Source organism: Schistocerca serialis, unplaced genomic scaffold, assembly GCF_023864345.2.
Source record: "Schistocerca serialis cubense isolate TAMUIC-IGC-003099 unplaced genomic scaffold, iqSchSeri2.2 HiC_scaffold_1362, whole genome shotgun sequence".
NCBI classification, from domain to species: Eukaryota; Metazoa; Arthropoda; class Insecta; order Orthoptera; family Acrididae; genus Schistocerca; species Schistocerca serialis.
Genome location: NW_026047583.1, coordinates 18815149 through 18832731, shown reverse-complemented (window position 1 = coordinate 18832731; position 17583 = coordinate 18815149).

Genomic DNA, 17583 nt, shown 5'->3' with positions numbered 1-17583 from the left:
TCCAAGGTACACAGTAAACCTGAAGTGAAGCATCGGAATCTAAAACTGGACTCACAGGAGAGGTTCAAATCATAGAAAGTGAGAGTGTCAGTCCCCTTGTATTTGAGTCTGCATTGTGTCTTTTGTATTAAATGCGGAAGCAATTTCTGTGTTTCATCGTCAATAAGAAGGTCTAAGGGATACAGTAAACCTGAAGTGAGGCATCGGAATCTAAAACTGGTCCCACATGAGAGGTTCAAATCATAGAAAGATAGAGTGTCAGTCCTCTTGCACTTAAGTCGGCATTGTTCCTTTTGTATTAAATTCGGATGCAATTTCTGTGTTTCTTCGACAATAAGAAGGTCCAAGGTATAAAAGAAACCTGAAGTGAAGCATCAGAATCTAAAACTGGACTCACAGGAGAGGTTAAATTCATAGAAAGTTAGTGTGTCATTCCTCTTGTACATAAGTCGGCATTGTGCCTTTTGTATTAAATTCTTATGCAATTTCTTTGTTTCATCGTCAATAAGAAGGTACAAGGGACACAGTAATCCTGAAGTTAAGCATCGAAATCCAAAACTGGACTCACAGGAGAGGTTCAAAGCATAGAAAGTTAAAGTGTCAGTCATCTTGTACTTGAGTCGGCAATGTGCCTTTTGTATTAAATTCGGATGCAATTTCTGTCTTTCTTCGTCAATAAGAAGGTCCAAGGGATACAGTAAACCTGAAGTTAAGCATCGGAATCTAAAACTGGACTCACAGGAGAGGTTCAAATCATAGAAAGTGAGAGTGTCAGTCGTCTTGTACTTAAGTCGGCATTGTGCATTTGTATTAAATTCGGATGCAATTTCTGTGTTTCATCATCAACAAGTAGGTTCAAGTGATACAGAAAACCTAGGTGAAGCATCTGAATCTATTACTGGACTCACAGGAGAGATTCAAATCATTGAAAGTTAAAGTGTCAGTTCACTTGTACTCAAGTCGTCATTGTGCCTTTTGAATTTATTCCCGATGCAATTTCTGTGTTTCATCCTCAATAAGAAGTTCCGAGGTATACAGTAAACCTGAAGTGAAACATCGGAATCTAAAACTGGACTCACAGGAGAGGTTCAAGTCATAGAAAGTTAGAGTGTCAGTCCTCTTGTACTTGAGTCGGCATTGTGCCTTTTGTATTAAATTCGGATGCAATTTCTGTGTTTCATCATCAATAAGAAGGTCCAAGGGATACAGTAAACCTGAAGTGAAGCATCGGAATCTATAACTGGACTCACAGGAGAGGTTCAAACATAGAAAGTGAGAGTGTCAGTCCTCTGGTACTTAAGTCGGCATTGTGCCTCTTGTATTAAATTCGGATGCAATTTCTGTGTTTCATCGTCAATAAGAAGGTCCAAGGGATACAGTAAACCTGAAGTGAAGCATCTGAATCTAAAACAAGACTCACAGGAGAGGTTCAAACCATAGAAAGTTAGAGTCTCAGTCCTATTGTACTTAAGTCGGCATTGTGCCTTTTGTATTAAATTCGGATGCAATTTCTGTGTTTCATCGTCAATACGACAGTCCAAGGTATACAGTAAACCTGAAGTGAAGCATCGGAATCTAAAACTGGACTCACAGGAGAGGTTCAAATCATAGAAAGTTAGAGTGTCAGTCCTCTTGTACTTGGGTCGGCATTGTGCCTTTTGTATTAAATTCGGATGCAATTTCTGTGTTTCATCATCAATAAGAAGGTCCAAGGGACACAGTAAACCTCAAGTGAAGCATGGGAATCAAAAACTGGACTCAAAGGAGAGGTTCAAATCATAGAAAGTGAGAGTGTCAGTCCTCTTGTACTTAAGTCGGCATTGTGCCTTTTGTATTAAATTCAAATGTAATTGCTGTGTTTCATCGTCAATAAGACAGTCCAAGGTATACAGTAAACCTGAAGTGAAGCATCGGAATCTAAAACTGCACTCACAGGAGGGGTTCAAATCATAGAAAATTAAAGTGCCAGTCCTCTTGTACTCAAGTCGACATTGTGCCTTTTGATTTTAATTCCAATGCAATTTCTGTGTTTCATCGTCAATAAGGAGTTCCGAGGTATACAGTAAACCTGAAATGAAGCATCGGAATCTAAAACTGGACTCACAGGAGAGGTTCATATCATAGAAAGTGAGAGTCTCAGTCCTCTTGTACTTAAGTCGGCATTGTGCCTTTTGTATTAAATTCGGCTGCAATTTCTGTGTTTCATCGTCAATAAGACAGTCCAAGGTATACAGTAAACCTGAAGTGAAGCATCGGAATCTGAAACTGGACTCACAGGAGGGGTTCAAATCATAGAAAGTTAAAGTGTCAGTCCTCTTGTACTCAAGTCGGCATTGTGCCTTTTGAATTCAATTCCAATGCAATTTCTGTGTTTCATCGTCAATAAGAAGTTCCGAGGTATGCAGTAAACCTGAAGTGAAGCATCGGAATCTAAAACTGGACTCACAGGAGAGGTTCAAATCATAGAAAGTGAGAGCGTCAGTCCTCTTGTACTTAAGTCGGCATTGTGCCTTTTGTATTAATTTCGGATGCAATTTCTGTGTTTCAGCGTCAATAAGACGGTCCAAGGGATACAGTAAACCTTAAGTGAAGCATCGGAATCTATAACTGGACTCACAGGAAAGGTTCAAATCATAGAAAGTGAGAGTGTCATTCGTCTTGCACTTAAGTCGGCATTGTGCCTTTTGTATTAAATTCGGATGCAATTTCTGTGTTTCATCGTCAATAGGAATGTCGAAGGTATTCCGTAAACCTGAAGTGAAACATCGGAATCTAAAAGTAGACTCACAGGAGAGGTTCAAAACATAGAAAGTGAGGGTCTCAGTCCTCTGGTACTTATGTCGGCATTGTGCATTTTGTATTAAATTCGGCTGCAATTTCTGTGTTTCATCGTCAATAAGACAGTCCAAGGTATACAGTAAACCTGAAGTGACGCATCGGAATCTGAAACTGGACTCACAGGAGGGGTTCAAATCATAGAAAGTTAAAGTGTCAGTCCTCTTGTACTCAAGTCGGCATTGTGCCTTTTGAATTTATTCCCGATGCAATTTCTGTGTTTCATCGTCAATAGGAATGTCAAAGGTATTCCGTAAACCTGAAGTGAAGCATCGGAATCTAAAAGTAGACTCACAGGAGAGGTTCAAAACATAGAAAGTGAGAGTGTCAGATCTCATGTACTTAAGTCGGCATTGTGCCTTTTGTATTAAATTCGGATGCAATTTCTGTGTTTCATCGTCAATAAGAAGGTCCAAGGTACACAGTAAACCTGAAGTGAAGCATCGGAATCTAAAACTGGACTCACAGGAGAGGTTCAAATCATAGAAAGTGAGAGTGTCAGTCCCCTTGTATTTGAGTCGGCATTGTGCCTTTTGTATTAAATGCGGAAGCGATTTCTGTGTTTCATCGTCAATAAGAAGGTCTAAGGGATACAGTAAACCTGAAGTGAGGCATCGGAATCTAAAACTGGTCCCACATGAGAGGTTCAAATCATAGAAAGATAGAGTGTCAGTCCTCTTGCACTTAAGTCGGCATTGTTCCTTTTGTATTAACTTTGGATGCAATTTCTGTGTTTCTTCGACAATAAGTAGGTCCAAGGTATAAAAGAAACCTGAAGTGAAGCATCAGAATCTAAAACTGGACTCACAGGAGAGGTTCAATTCATAGAAAGTTAGTGTGTCATTCCTCTTGTACATAAGTCGGCATTGTGCCTTTTGTATTAAATTCTTATGCAATTTCTTTGTTTCATCGTCAATAAGAAGGTACAAGGGACACAGTAATCCTGAAGTTAAGCATCGAAATCCAAAACTGGACTCACAGGAGAGGTTCAAAGCATAGAAAGTTAAAGTGTCAGTCCTCTTGTACTTGAGTCGGCAATGTGCCTTTTGTATTAAATTCGGATGTAATTGCTGTGTTTCATCGTCAATAAGACAGTCCAAGGTATACAGTAAACCTGAAGTGAAGCATCGGAATCTAAAACTGCACTCACAGGAGGGGTTCAAAACATAGAAAATTAAAGTGCCAGTCCTCTTGTACTCAAGTCGACATTGTGCCTTTTGATTTTAATTCCAATGCAATGTCTGTGTTTCATCGTCAATAAGAACTTCCGAGGTATACAGTAAACCTGAAGTGAAGCATCGGAATCTAAAACTGGACTCACAGGAGAGGTTCAATTCATAGAATGTGAGAGCGTCAGTCCTCTTGTACTTAAGTCGGCATTGTGCCCTTTGTATTAATTTCGGATGCAATTTCTGTGTTTCATCGTCAACAAGACGGTCCAAGGAATACAGTAAACCTTAAGTGAAGCATCGGAATCTAAAACTGGACTCACAGGAGAGGTTCAAATCATAGAAAGTAAGAGTGTCATTCGTCTTGTACTTAAGTCGGCATTGTGCCTTTTGTATTAAATTCGGATGCAATTTCTGTGTTTCATCGTCAATAGGAATGTCGAAGGCATTCCGTAAACCTGAAGTGAAGCATCGGAATCTAAAAGTAGACTCACAGGAGATGTTCAAAACATAGAAAGTGGAAGTGTCAGTCCTCTTGTACTTAAGTCGGCATTGTGCATTTGTATTAAATTCGGATGCAATTTCTGTGTTTCATCATCAACAAGTAGGTTCAAGTGATACAGAAAACCTAGGTGAAGCATCTGAATCTAATACTGGACTCACAGGAGAGATTCAAATCATTGAAAGTTAAAGTGTCAGTCCTCTTGTACTCAAGTCGTCATTGTGCCTTTTGAATTTATTCCCGATGCAATTTCTGTGTTTCGTCGTCAATAAGAAGTTCCGAGGTATACAGTAAGCCTGAAGTGAAGCATCCGAATCTAAAACTGGACTCACAGGAGAGGTTCAAATCATAGAAAGTGAGAGTGTCAGTCCTCTTGTACTTAAGTCGGCATTGTGCATTTTGTATCAAATTCGGATGCAATTTCTGTGTTTCATCGTCAATAAGACGATCCAAGCCATACTGTAAACCTGAAGTAAAGCACCGGAATCTAAAACTGGACTCACAGGAGAGGTTCAAATCATAGAAAGTGAGTGTGTCAGTCGTCTTGTACTTAAGTCGGCATTGTGCCTTTTGTTTTAAGTTCGGATGCAATTTCTGTGTTTCATCGTCAATAGGAATGTCGAAGGTATTCAGTAAACCTGAAGTGAAGCATCGGAATCTGAAACTGGACTCACAGGAGAGGTTCAAATCATAGAAAGTGAGTGTGTCAGTCCTCTTGTACTCAAGTCGGCATTGTGCCTTTTGAATTTATTTCCGATGCAATTTCTGTGTTTCATCGTCAATAAGAAGTTCCGAGGTATACAGTAAACCTGAAGTGAAGCATCGGAATCTAAAACTGGTCTAACAGGAGAGGTTCAAATCATAGTAATTTAGAGTGTCAATCCTCTTGTACTTGAGTCGGCATTGTGCCTTTTGTATTAAATTCGGATGCAATTTCTGTGTCTCATCATCAATAAGAAGGTCCAAGGGATACAGTAAACCTCAAGTGAAGCATCGGAATCTAAAACTGGACTCACAGGAGAGGTACAAATCATAGAAAGTGAGAGTGTCGGTCCTCTTGTACTTAAGTCGGCATTGTGCCTTTTGTATTAATTTCGGATGCATTTTCTGTGTTTCATTGTCAATAAGACGGTCCATGGTATACAGTAAACCTTAAGTGAAGCATCGGAATCTAAAACTGGACTCACAGGAGAGGTTCAAATCATAGAATGTGAGAGTGTCATTCGTCTTGTACTTAAGTCGGCATTGTGCCTTTTGTATAAAATTCGGATGCAATTTCTCTGTTTCATTGTCAATAATAATGTCGAAGGTATTCAGTAAGCCTGAAGTGAAGCATCGGAATCTAAAAGTAGACTCACAGGAGAGGTTCAAAACATAGAAAGTGAGAGTGTCAGTCATCTTGTACTTAATTCGGCATTGTGCCTTTTGTATTAAATTCGGATGCAATTTCTGTGTTTCATCGTCAATAAGAAGGTCCAAGGTACACAGTAAACCTGAAGTGAAGCATCTGAATCTAATACTGGTCTCACAGGAGAGATTCAAATCATTGAAAGTTAAAGTGTCAGTCCTCTTGTACTCAAGTCGTCACTGTGCCTTTTGAATTTATTTCCGATGCAATTTCTGTGTTTCATCGTTAATAAGAAGTTCCGAGGTATACAGTAAACCTGAAGTGAAGCATCTTAATCTATAACTGGACTCACAGAAGAGGTTCAAGTCATAGAAAGTTAGAGTGTCAGTCCTCTTGTACTTGAGTCGGCATTGTGCCTTTTGTATTAAATTCGGATGCAATTTCTGTGTTTCATCATCAATAAGGAGGTCCAAGGGATACAGTAAACCTGAAGTGAAGAATCGGAATCTAAAACTGGACTCACAGGAGAGGTTCAAAGCATAGAAAGTGAGAGTGTCAGTCCTCTGGTACTTAAGTCGGCATTGTGCATTTGTATTAAATTCGGATGCAATTTCTGTGTTTCATCGTCAATAAGAAGTTCCGAGGTATACAGTAAACCTGAAGTGAAGCATCGGAATCTAAAACTGGTCTCACAGGAGAGGTTCAAATCATAGAAAGTTAGAGTGTCAGTCCTCTTGTACTTGAGTCGGCATTGTGCCTTTTGTATTAAATTCGGATGCAATTTCTGTGTCTCATCATCAATAAGAAGGTCCAAGGGATACAGTAAACCTCAAGTGAAGGATCGGAATCTAAAACTGGACTCACAGGAGAGGTACAAATCATAGAAAGTGAGAGTGTCAGTCCTCTTGTACTTAAGTCGGCATTGTGCCTTTTGTATTAATTTCGGATGCATTTTCTGTGTTTCATCGTCAATAAGACGGTCCATGGGATACAGTAAACCTTAAGTGAAGCATCGGAATCTAAAACTGGACTCACAGGAGAGGTTCAAATCATAGAAAGTGAGAGTGTCATTCGTCTTGTACTTAAGTCGGCATTGTGCCTTTTGTATTAAATTCGGATGCAATTTCTGTGTTTCATTGTCAATAGGAATGTCGAAGTTATTCAGTAAACCTGAAGTGAAGCATCGGAATCTAAAAGTAGACTCACAGGAGAGGTTCAAAACATAGAAAGTGAGTGTGTCAGTCATCTTGTACTTAATTCGGCATTGTGCTTTTTGTATTAAATTCGGATGCAATTTCTGTGTTTCATCGTCAATAAGAAGGTCCAAGGTACACAGTAAACCTGAAGTGAAGCATCGGAATCTGAAACTGGACTGACAGGAGGGGTTCAAATCATAGAAAGTGAGAGTGTCAGTCCTCTTGTATTTGAGTCGGCATTGTGCCTTTTGTATTAAATTCGGAAGCAATTTCTGTGTTTCATCGTCAATAAGAAGGTCCAAGGGATACAGTAAACCTGACGGGAAGCATCGGAATCTAACACTGGACTCACAGGAGAGGTTCAAATCATAGAAAGTTAGAGTGTCAGTCCGCTTGTACTTAAGTCGGCATTGTGCCTTTTGTATTAAATTCGGATGCAATTTCTGAGTTTCATCGTCAATAAGAATGTCCAAGGGATACAGTAAACCTGAAGTGAGGCATCAGAATCTAAAACTGGTCACGGGAGAGGTTCAAATCATAGAAAGGTAGAGTGTCAGTCCTCTTGTACTTAAGTCGGCATTGTGCCTTTTGTACTAAATTCGGATGCAATTTCTGTGTTTCTTCGTCAGTAAGAAGGTGCTAGGTATAAAGGAAACCTGAAGTGAAGCATCAGAATCTAAAACTGGACTCACAGGAGAGGTTCAATTCATAGAAATTTAGAGTGTCATTCCTCTTGTACTTAAATCGGCACTGTGCCTTTTGTATTAAATTCGGATGCAATTTCATTGTTATATCGTCAATAAGAAGGTACAAGGGATACAGTAATTCTGAAGTGAAGCATCGAAATCAAAAACTGGACTCACAGGAGATGTTCAAAGCATAGAAAGTTAAAGTGTGAGTCCTCTTGTACTTAAGTCGGCAATGTGCCTTTTGTATTAAATTCGGATGCAATTTCTGTCTTTCAACGTCAATAAGACGATCCAAGGGATACTGTAAACCTGAAGTGAAGCACCGGAATCTAAAACTGGACCCACAGGAGAGGTTCAAATCATAGTAAGTGAGAGGGTCAGTCCTCTTGTACTTAAGTCGGCATTGTGCCTTTTGTATTAAATTCGGATGGAATTTCTGTGTTTCATCATCAACAAGTAGGTTCAAGAGATACAGAAAACCTGAAGTGAAGCATCTGAATCTAAAACTGGACTCACAGGAGAGGTTCAAATCATTGAAAGTTAAAGTGTCAGTCCTCTTGTACTCAAGTCGTCATTGTGCCTTTTGAATTTATTTCCGATGCAATTTCTGTGTTTCATCGTCAATACGAAGTTCCGAGGTATACAGTAAAATTGAAGTGAAGCATCGGAATCTAAAACTGGACTCACAGGAGAGGTTCAAGTCATAGAAAGTTGGAGTGTCAGTCCTCTTGTACTTGAGTCGGCATTGTGCCTTTTGTATTAAATTCGGATGCAATTTCTGTCTTTCATCATCCATAAGAAGGTCCAAGCGATACAGTAAACCTGAAGTGAAGCATCGGAATCTAAAACTGGACTCACAGGAGAGGTTCAAAACATAGAAAGTGAGAGTGTCAGTCCTCTGGTACTTAAGTCGGCATTGTGCCTTTTGTATTAAATTCGGATGCAATTTCTGTGTTTCATCGTCAATAAGAAGGTCCAAGGGATACAGTAAACCTGAAGTAAAGCATCGGAATCTAAAACAAGACTCACAGGAGAGGTTCAAACCATAGAAAGTTAGAGTCTCAGTCCTCTTGTACTTAAGTCGGCATTGTGCCTTTTGTATTAAATTCAGATGCAATTTCTGTGTTTCTTCGTCAATAAGAAGGTCCAAGGTACACAGTAAACCCGAAGTGAAGCATCGGAATCTAAAACTGGACTCACAGGAGAGGTTCAAATCATAGAAAGTTAGAGTGTCATTCCTCTTGCACTTAAGTCGGCATTGTGCCTTTCGTATTAAATTCGTATGCAATTTCTTTGTTTCATCGTCAATAAGAAGGTACAAGGGACACAGTAATCCTGAAGTGAAGCATCGAAATCCAAAACTGGGCTCACAGGAGAGGTTCAAAGCATAGGAAGTGAGAGTGTCAGTCCTCTGGTACTTAAGTCGGCATTGTGCCTTTTGTATTAAATTCGGATGCAATTTCTGTGTTTCATCGTCAATAAGAAGGTCCAAGGGATACAGTAAACCTGAAGTGAAGCATCGGAATCTAAAACAAGACTCACAGGAGAGGTTCAAACCATAGAAAGTGAGAGTGTCAGTCCTCTTGTACTTAAGTCGGCATTGTGCATTTGTATTAAATTCGGATGCAATTTCTGTGTTTCATCATCAACAAGTAGGTTCAAGTGATACAGAAAACCTAGGTGAAGCATCTGAATCTAATACTGGACTCACAGGAGAGATTCAAATCATTGAAAGTTAAAGTGTCAGTCCTCTTGTACTCAAGTCGTCATTGTGCCTTTTGAATTTATTCCCGATGCAATTTCTGTGTTTCGTCGTCAATAAGAAGTTCCGAGGTATACAGTAAGCCTGAAGTGAAGCATCCGAATCTAAAACTGGTCTCACAGGAGAGGTTCAAATCATAGAAAGTGAGAGTGTCAGTCCTCTTGTACTTAAGTCGGCATTGTGCATTTTGTATCAAATTCGGATGCAATTTCTGTGTTTCATCGTCAATAAGACGATCCAAGCCATACTGTAAACCTGAAGTAAAGCACCGGAATCTAAAACTGGACTCACAGGAGAGCTTCAAATCATAGAAAGTGAGTGTGTCAGTCGTCTTGTACTTAAGTCGGCATTGTGCCTTTTGTTTTAAGTTCGGATGCAATTTCTGTGTTTCATCGTCAATAGGAATGTCGAAGGTATTCAGTAAACCTGAAGTGAAGCATCGGAATCTGAAACTGGACTCACAGGAGAGGTTCAAATCATAGAAAGTTGTAGTGTCAGTCCTCTTGTATAAAAGTCGGCATTGTGCCTTTGGTATTAAATTCGGATGCAATTTCTGTGTTTCATCGTCTATAAGAAGGTCCAAGGGATACAGTAAACCTGAAGGAAAGCATCGGAATCTAAAACTGGACTCACAGGAAAGGATCAAATCATAGAAAGTGAGAGTGTCAGTCCTCTTGTACTTAAGTCGGCATTGTGACTTTTGTATTAAATTCGGATGCAATTTCTGTGTTTCATCATCAATAAGAAGGTCCAAGGGATACAGAAAACCTGAATTGAAGAATCGGAATCTAAAACTGGACTCACAGGAGGGGTTTAAATCATTGAAAGTTAAAGTGTCAGTCCTCTTGTACTCAAGTCGGCATTGTGCCTTTTGAATTTATTTCCGATGCAATTTCTGTGTTTCATCGTCAATAAGAAGTTCCGAGGTACACAGTAAACCTGAAGTGAAGCATCGGAATCTAAAACTGGTCTCACAGGAGAGGTTCAAATCATAGAAATGTAGAGTGTCAATCCTCTTGTACTTGAGTCGGCATTGTGCATTTGTATTAAATTCGGATGCAATTTCTGTGTCTCATCATCAATAAGAAGGTCCAAGGGATACAGTAAACCTCAAGTGAAGCATCGGAATCTAAAACTGGACTCACAGGAGAGGTACAAATCATAGAAAGTGAGAGTGTCGGTCCTCTTGTACTTAAGTCGGCATTGTTCCTTTTGTATTAATTTCGGATGCATTTTCTGTGTTTCATCGTCAATAAGACGGTCCATGGTATACAGTAAACCTTAAGTGAAGCATCAGAATCTAAAACTGGACTCACAGGAGAGGTTCAAATCATAGAATGTGAGAGTGTCATTCGTCTTGTACTTAAGTCGGCATTGTGCCTTTTGTATAAAATTCGGATGCAATTTCTGTGTTTCATTGTCAATAGGAATGTCGAAGGTATTCAGTAAGCCTGAAGTGAAGCATCGGAATCTAAAAGTAGACTCACAGGAGAGGTTCAAAACATAGAAAGTGAGAGTGTCAGTCATCTTGTACTTAATTCGGCATTGTGCCTTTTGTATTAAATTCGGATGCAATTTCTGTGTTTCATCGTCAATAAGAAGGTCCAAGGTACACAGTAAACCTGAAGTGAAGCATCTGAATCTAATACTGGTCTCACAGGAGAGATTCAAATCATTGAAAGTTAAAGTGTCAGTCCTCTTGTACTCAAGTCGTCACTGTGCCTTTTGAATTTATTTCCGATGCAATTTCTGTGTTTCATCGTTAATAAGAAGTTCCGAGGTATACAGTAAACCTGAAGTGAAGCATCTTAATCTAAAACTGGACTCACAGAAGAGGTTCAAGTCATAGAAAGTTAGAGTGTCAGTCCTCTTGTACTTGAGTCGGCATTGTGCCTTTTGTATTAAATTCGGATGCAATTTCTGTGTTTCATCATCTATAAGGAGGTCCAAGGGATACAGTAAACCTGAAGTGAAGAATCGGAATCTAAAACTGGACTCACAGGAGAGGTTCAAAGCATAGAAAGTGAGAGTGTCAGTCCTCTGGTACTTAAGTCGGCATTGTGCCTTTTGTATTAAATTCGGATGCAATTTCTGTGTTTCATCGTCAATAAGAAGGTCCAAGGGATACAGTAAACCTGAAGTGAAGCATCGGAATCTAAAACAAGACTCACAGGAGAGGTTCAAACCATAGAAAGTGAGAGTGTCAATCCTCTTGTACTTAAGTCGGCATTGTGCATTTGTATTAAATTCGGATGCAATTTCTGTGTTTCATCGTCAATAAGAAGTTCCGAGGTATACAGTAAACCTGAAGTGAAGCATCGGAATCTAAAACTGGTCTCACAGGAGAGGTTCAAATCATAGAAAGTTAGAGTGTCAGTCCTCTTGTACTTGAGTCGGCATTGTGCCTTTTGTATTAAATTCGGATGCAATTTCTGTGTCTCATCATCAATAAGAAGGTCCAAGGGATACAGTAAACCTCAAGTGAAGGATCAGAATCTAAAACTGGACTCACAGGAGAGGTACAAATCATAGAAAGTGAGAGTGTCAGTCCTCTTGTACTTAAGTCGGCATTGTGCCTTTTGTATTAATTTCGGATGCATTTTCTGTGTTTCATCGTCAATAAGACGGTCCATGGGATACAGTAAACCTTAAGTGAAGCATCGGAATCCAAAACTGGACTCACAGGAGAGGTTCAAATCATAGAAAGTGAGAGTGTCATTCGTCTTGTACATAAGTCGGCATTGTGCCTTTTGTATTAAATTCGGATGCAATTTCTGTGTTTCATTGTCAATAGGAATGTCGAAGTTATTCAGTAAACCTGAAGTGAAGCATCGGAATCTAAAAGTAGACTCACAGGAGAGGTTCAAATCATTGAAAGTTAAAGTGTCAGTCCTCTTGTACTCAAGTCGTCATTGTGCCTTTTGAATTTATTTCCGATGCAATTTCTGTGTTTCATCGTCAATACGAAGTTCCGAGGTATACAGTAAAATTGAAGTGAAGCATCGGAATCTAAAACTGGACTCACAGGAGAGGATCAAGTCATAGAAAGTTGGAGTGTCAGTCCTCTTGTACTTGAGTCGGCATTGTGCCTTTTGTATTAAATTCGGATGCAATTTCTGTCTTTCATCATCAATAAGAAGGTCCAAGCGATACAGTAAACCTGAAGTGAAGCATCGGAATCTAAAACTGGACTCACAGGAGAGGTTCAAAACATAGAAAGTGAGAGTGTCAGTCCTCTGGTACTTAAGTCGGCATTGTGCCTTTTGTATTAAATTCGGATGCAATTTCTGTGTTTCATCGTCAATAAGAAGGTCCAAGGGATACAGTAAACCTGAAGTGAAGCATCGGAATCTAAAACAAGACTCACAGGAGAGGTTCAAACCATAGAAAGTTAGAGTCTCAGTCCTCTTGTTTTTAAGTCGGCATTGTGCCTTTTGTATTAAATTCGGATGCAATTTCTGTGTTTCATCGTCAATACGACAGTCCAAGGTATACAGTAAAGCTGAAGTGAAGCATCGGAATCTAAAACTGGACTCACAGGAGAGGATCAAATCATAGAAAGTTAATGTGTCAGTCCTCTTGTACTCAAGTTCGCATTGTGCCTTTTGAGTTTAATTCCGATGCTATTTCTGTGTTTCATCGTCAATAAGTAGTTCCGAGGTATACAGTAAACCTGAAGTGAAGCATCGGAATCTAAAACTGGACTCACAGGAGAGGTTCAAATCATAGAAAGTGAGAGTGTCAGTCCTCTTGTACTTAAGTCGGCATTGTGCCTTTTGTATTAAATTCGGATGCAATTTCTGTGTTTCATCGTCAATAAGAAGGTCCAAGGGATACAGTAAATCTGACGTGAAGCATCGGAAACTAAAACTGGACTCACAGGAGAGGTTCAAATCATAGAAAGTGAGAGTGTCAGTCCTCTTGTACTTAAGTCGGCATTGAGCCTTTTGTATTAAACTCGGATGCAATTTCTATGTTTTTTCATCAATAAGAAGGTCCAAGGGATACAGGAAACCTAAATTGAAGCATCGGAATCTAAAACTGGACTCACAGGAGAGGTTCAAATCATAGAAAGTGAGAGTGTCAGTCCTCTTGTACTTCAGCCGGCATTGTGCCTGTTGTATTAAATTCGGATGCAACTTCTGTGTTTCATCGTCAATAAGAAAGTCCAAGGGATACAGTAAACCTAAAGTGAGGCATCGGAACCTAAAACATGACTCGCAGGAGAGGTTCAAATCATAGAAAGTGAGAGTGTCAGTCGTCTTGTACTTAAGTCGGCATTGTGCCTTTTGTATTAAATTCGGATGCAATTTCTGTGTTTCATCGTCAATAGGAATGTCGAAGGTATTCAGTAAACCTGAAGTGAAGCATCGGAATCTAAAACTGGACTCACAGGAGAGGTTCATATCATAGAAAGTGAGAGTCTCAGTCCTCTTGTACATAAGTCGGCATTGTGCCTTTTGTATTAAATTCGGATGCAATTTCTGTGTTTCATCGTCAATAAGACAGTCCACGGTATACAGTAAACCTGAAGTGAAGCATCGGAATCTAAAACTGGACTCACAGGAGAGGTTCAAATCACAGAAAGTTAAAGTGTCAGTCCTCTTGTACTCAAGTCGGCATTGTGCCTTTTGAATTTAATTCCGATGCAATTTCTGTGTTTCGTCGTCAATAAGAAGTTCCGAGGTATACAGTAAACCTGAAGTGAAACATCGGAATCTAAAACTGGACTCACAGGAGAAGTTCAAATCATAGAAAGTGAGAGTGTCAGTCCTCTTGTACTTAAGTCGGCATTGTGCCTTTTGTATTAATTTCGGATGCAATTTCTGTGTTTCATCGTCAATAAGACGGTCCATGGGATACAGTAAACCTTAAGTGAAGCATCGGAATCTAAAACTGGACTCACAGGAGAGGTTCAAATCATAGAAAGTGAGAGTGTCATTCGTCTTGTACTTAAGTCGGCATTGTGCCTTTTGTATTAAATTCGGATGCAATTTCTGTGTTTCATCGCCAATAGGAATGTCGAAGGTATTCAGTAAACCTGAAATGAAGCATCGGAATCTAAAACTGGACTCACAGGAGAGGTTCAAAACATAGGAAGTGAGAGTGTCAGTCCTCTCGTACTTAAGTCGGCATTGTGCCTTTTGTATTAAATTCGGATGCAATTTCTATGTTTCATCGTCAATAAGAAGTTCCGAGGTATACAGTAAACCTGAAGTGAAGCATCGGAATCTAAAACTGGACTCACAGGAGAGGTTCAAATCATAGAAAGTGAGTGTGTCAGTCGTCTTGTACTTAAGTCGGCATTGTGCCTTTTGTATCAAATTCGGATGCAATTTCTGTGTTTCATCGTCAATTGGAATGTCGAAGGTATTCAGTAAAACTGAAGTGAAGCATCGGAATCACAAACTGGACTCACAGGAGAGGTTCAAATCATAGAAAGTTGGAGTGTCAGTCCTCTTGTACTAAAGTCGGCATTGTGCCTTTGGTATTAAATTCGGATGCAATTTCTGTGTTTCATCGTTAATAAGAAGGTCCAAGGGATGCAGTAAACCTGAAGTAAAGCATCGGAATCTAAAACTGGACTCACAGTAGAGGTTCAAATCATAAAAAGTGAGAGTGTCAGTCCTCTTGTACTTAAGTCGGCATTGTGCCTTTTGAATTTAATTCCGATGCAATTTCTGTGTTTCATCGTCAATATGAAGTTCCGAGGTATTCAGTAAACCTGAAGTGAAGCATCGGAATCTAAGACTCGACTCACAGGAGAGGTTCAAATCATAGAAAGTGAGAGTGTCAGTACTCTTGTACTTAAGTCGGTATTGTGCCTTTTGTATTAAATTCGGATGCAATTTCTATGTTTCATTGTCAATAGGAATGTCGAAGGTATTCAGTAAACCTCAAGTGAAGCATCGGAATCTAAAAGTAGACTCACAGGAGAGGCTGAAAACATAGAAAGTGAGAGTGTCAGTCATCTTGTACCTAATTCGGCATTGTGCCTTTTGTATTAAATTCGGATGCAATTTCTGTGTTTCATCGTCAATAAGAAGGTCCAAGGTACACAGTAAACCTGAAGTGAAGCATCGGAATCTGAAACTGGACTGACAGGAGGGGTTCAAATCATAGAAAGTGAGAGTGTCAGTCCTTTTGAATTTGAGTCGGCATTGTGCCTTTTGTACTAAATTCGGAAGCAATTTCTGTGTTTCATCGTCAATAAGAAGGTCCAAGGGATACAGTAAACCTGAAGGGAAGCATCGGAATCTAACACTGGACTCACAGGAGAGGTTTAAACCATAGAAAGTTAGAGTGTCAGTCCGCTTGTACTTAAGTCGGCATTGTGCCTTTTGTATTAAATTCGGATGCAATTTCTGTGTTTCATCGTCAATAAGAAGGTCCAATGGATACAGTAAACCTGAAGTGAGGCATCGGAATCTAAAACTGGTCCCACGGGAGAGGTTCAAATCATAGAAAGATAGAGTGTCAGTCCTCTTGTACTTAAGTCGGCATTGTGCCTTTTGTACTAAATTCGGTTGCAATTTCTGTGTTTCTTCGTCAGTAAGAAGGTGCAAGGTATAAAGAAAACCTGAAGTGAAGCATCAGAATCTAAAACTGGACTCACAGGAGGGGTTCATTTCATAGAAAGTTAGAGTGTCATTCCTCTTGTACTTAAGTCGGCATTGTGCCTTTTGTATTAAATTCAGATGCAATTTCATTGTTATATCGTCAATAAGAAGGTACAAGGGATACAGTAATCCTGAAGTGAAGCATCGAAATCTAAAACTGGACTCACAGGAGAGGTTCAAAGCATAGAAAGTTAAAGTGTCAGTCCTCTTGTACTTAAGTCGGCAATGTGCCTTTTGTATTAAATTCGGATGCAATTTCTGTGTTTCATCGTCAATACGACAGTCCAAGGTATACAGTAAACCTGAAGTGAAGCATCGGAATCTAAAACTGGACTCACAGGAGAGGTTCAAATCATAGAAAGTTAATGTGTCAGTCCTCTTGTACTCAAGTTCGCATTGTGCCTTTTGAATTTAATTCCGACGCAATTTCTGTGTTTCATCGTCAATACGAAGTTCCGAGGTATACAGTAAACCTGAAGTGAAGCATCGGAATCTAAAACTGGACTCACAGGAGAGGTTCAAATCATAGAAAGTGAGAGTCTCAGTCCTCTTGTATGTAAGTCGGCATTGTGCCTTTTGTATTAAATTCGGATGCAATTTCTGTGTTTCATCGTCAATAAGAAGGTCCAAGGGATACAGTAAACCTGAAGTGAAGCATCGGAATCTAAAACTGGACTCACAGGAGAGGTTCAAATCATAGAAAGTTAATGTGTCAGTCCTCTTGTACTCAAGTTCGCATTGTGCCTTTTGAATTTATTTCCGACGCAATTTCTGTGTTTCATCGTCAATACGAAGTTCCGAGGTATACAGTAAACCTGAAGTGAAGCATCGGAATCTAAAACTGGACTCACAGGAGAGGTTCAAATCATAGAAAGTGAGAGTCTCAGTCCTCTTGTATGTAAGTCGGCATTGTGCCTTTTGTATTAAATTCGGATGCAATTTCTGTGTTTCATCGTCAATAAGAAGGTCCAAGGGATACAGTAAACCTGAAGTGAAGCATCGGAATCTAAAACTGGACTCACAGGAGAGGTTCAAATCATAGAAAGTTAGAGTGTCAGTCCTCTTGTACTTGAGTCGGCATTGTGCCTTTTGTATTAAATTCGGATGCAATTTCTGTGTTTCATCATCAATAAGAAGGTCCAAGGGATACAGTAAACCTCAAGTGAAGCATCGGAATCTAAAACTGGACTCACAGGAGAGGTTCACATCATAGAAAGTTAGAGTGTCAGTCCTCTTGTACTTCAGTCGGCATTGTGCCTTTTGTATTAAATTCGGATGCAATTTCTGTGTTTCATCGTCAATAAGAAAGTCCAAGGGATACAGTAAACATAAAGTGAGGCATCGGAATCTAAAACAAGACTCACAGGAGAGGTTCAAATCATAGAAAGTGAGAGTGTCAGTACTCTTGTACTTAAGTCGGCATTGTGCCTTTTGTATTAATTTCGGATGCAATTTCTGTGTT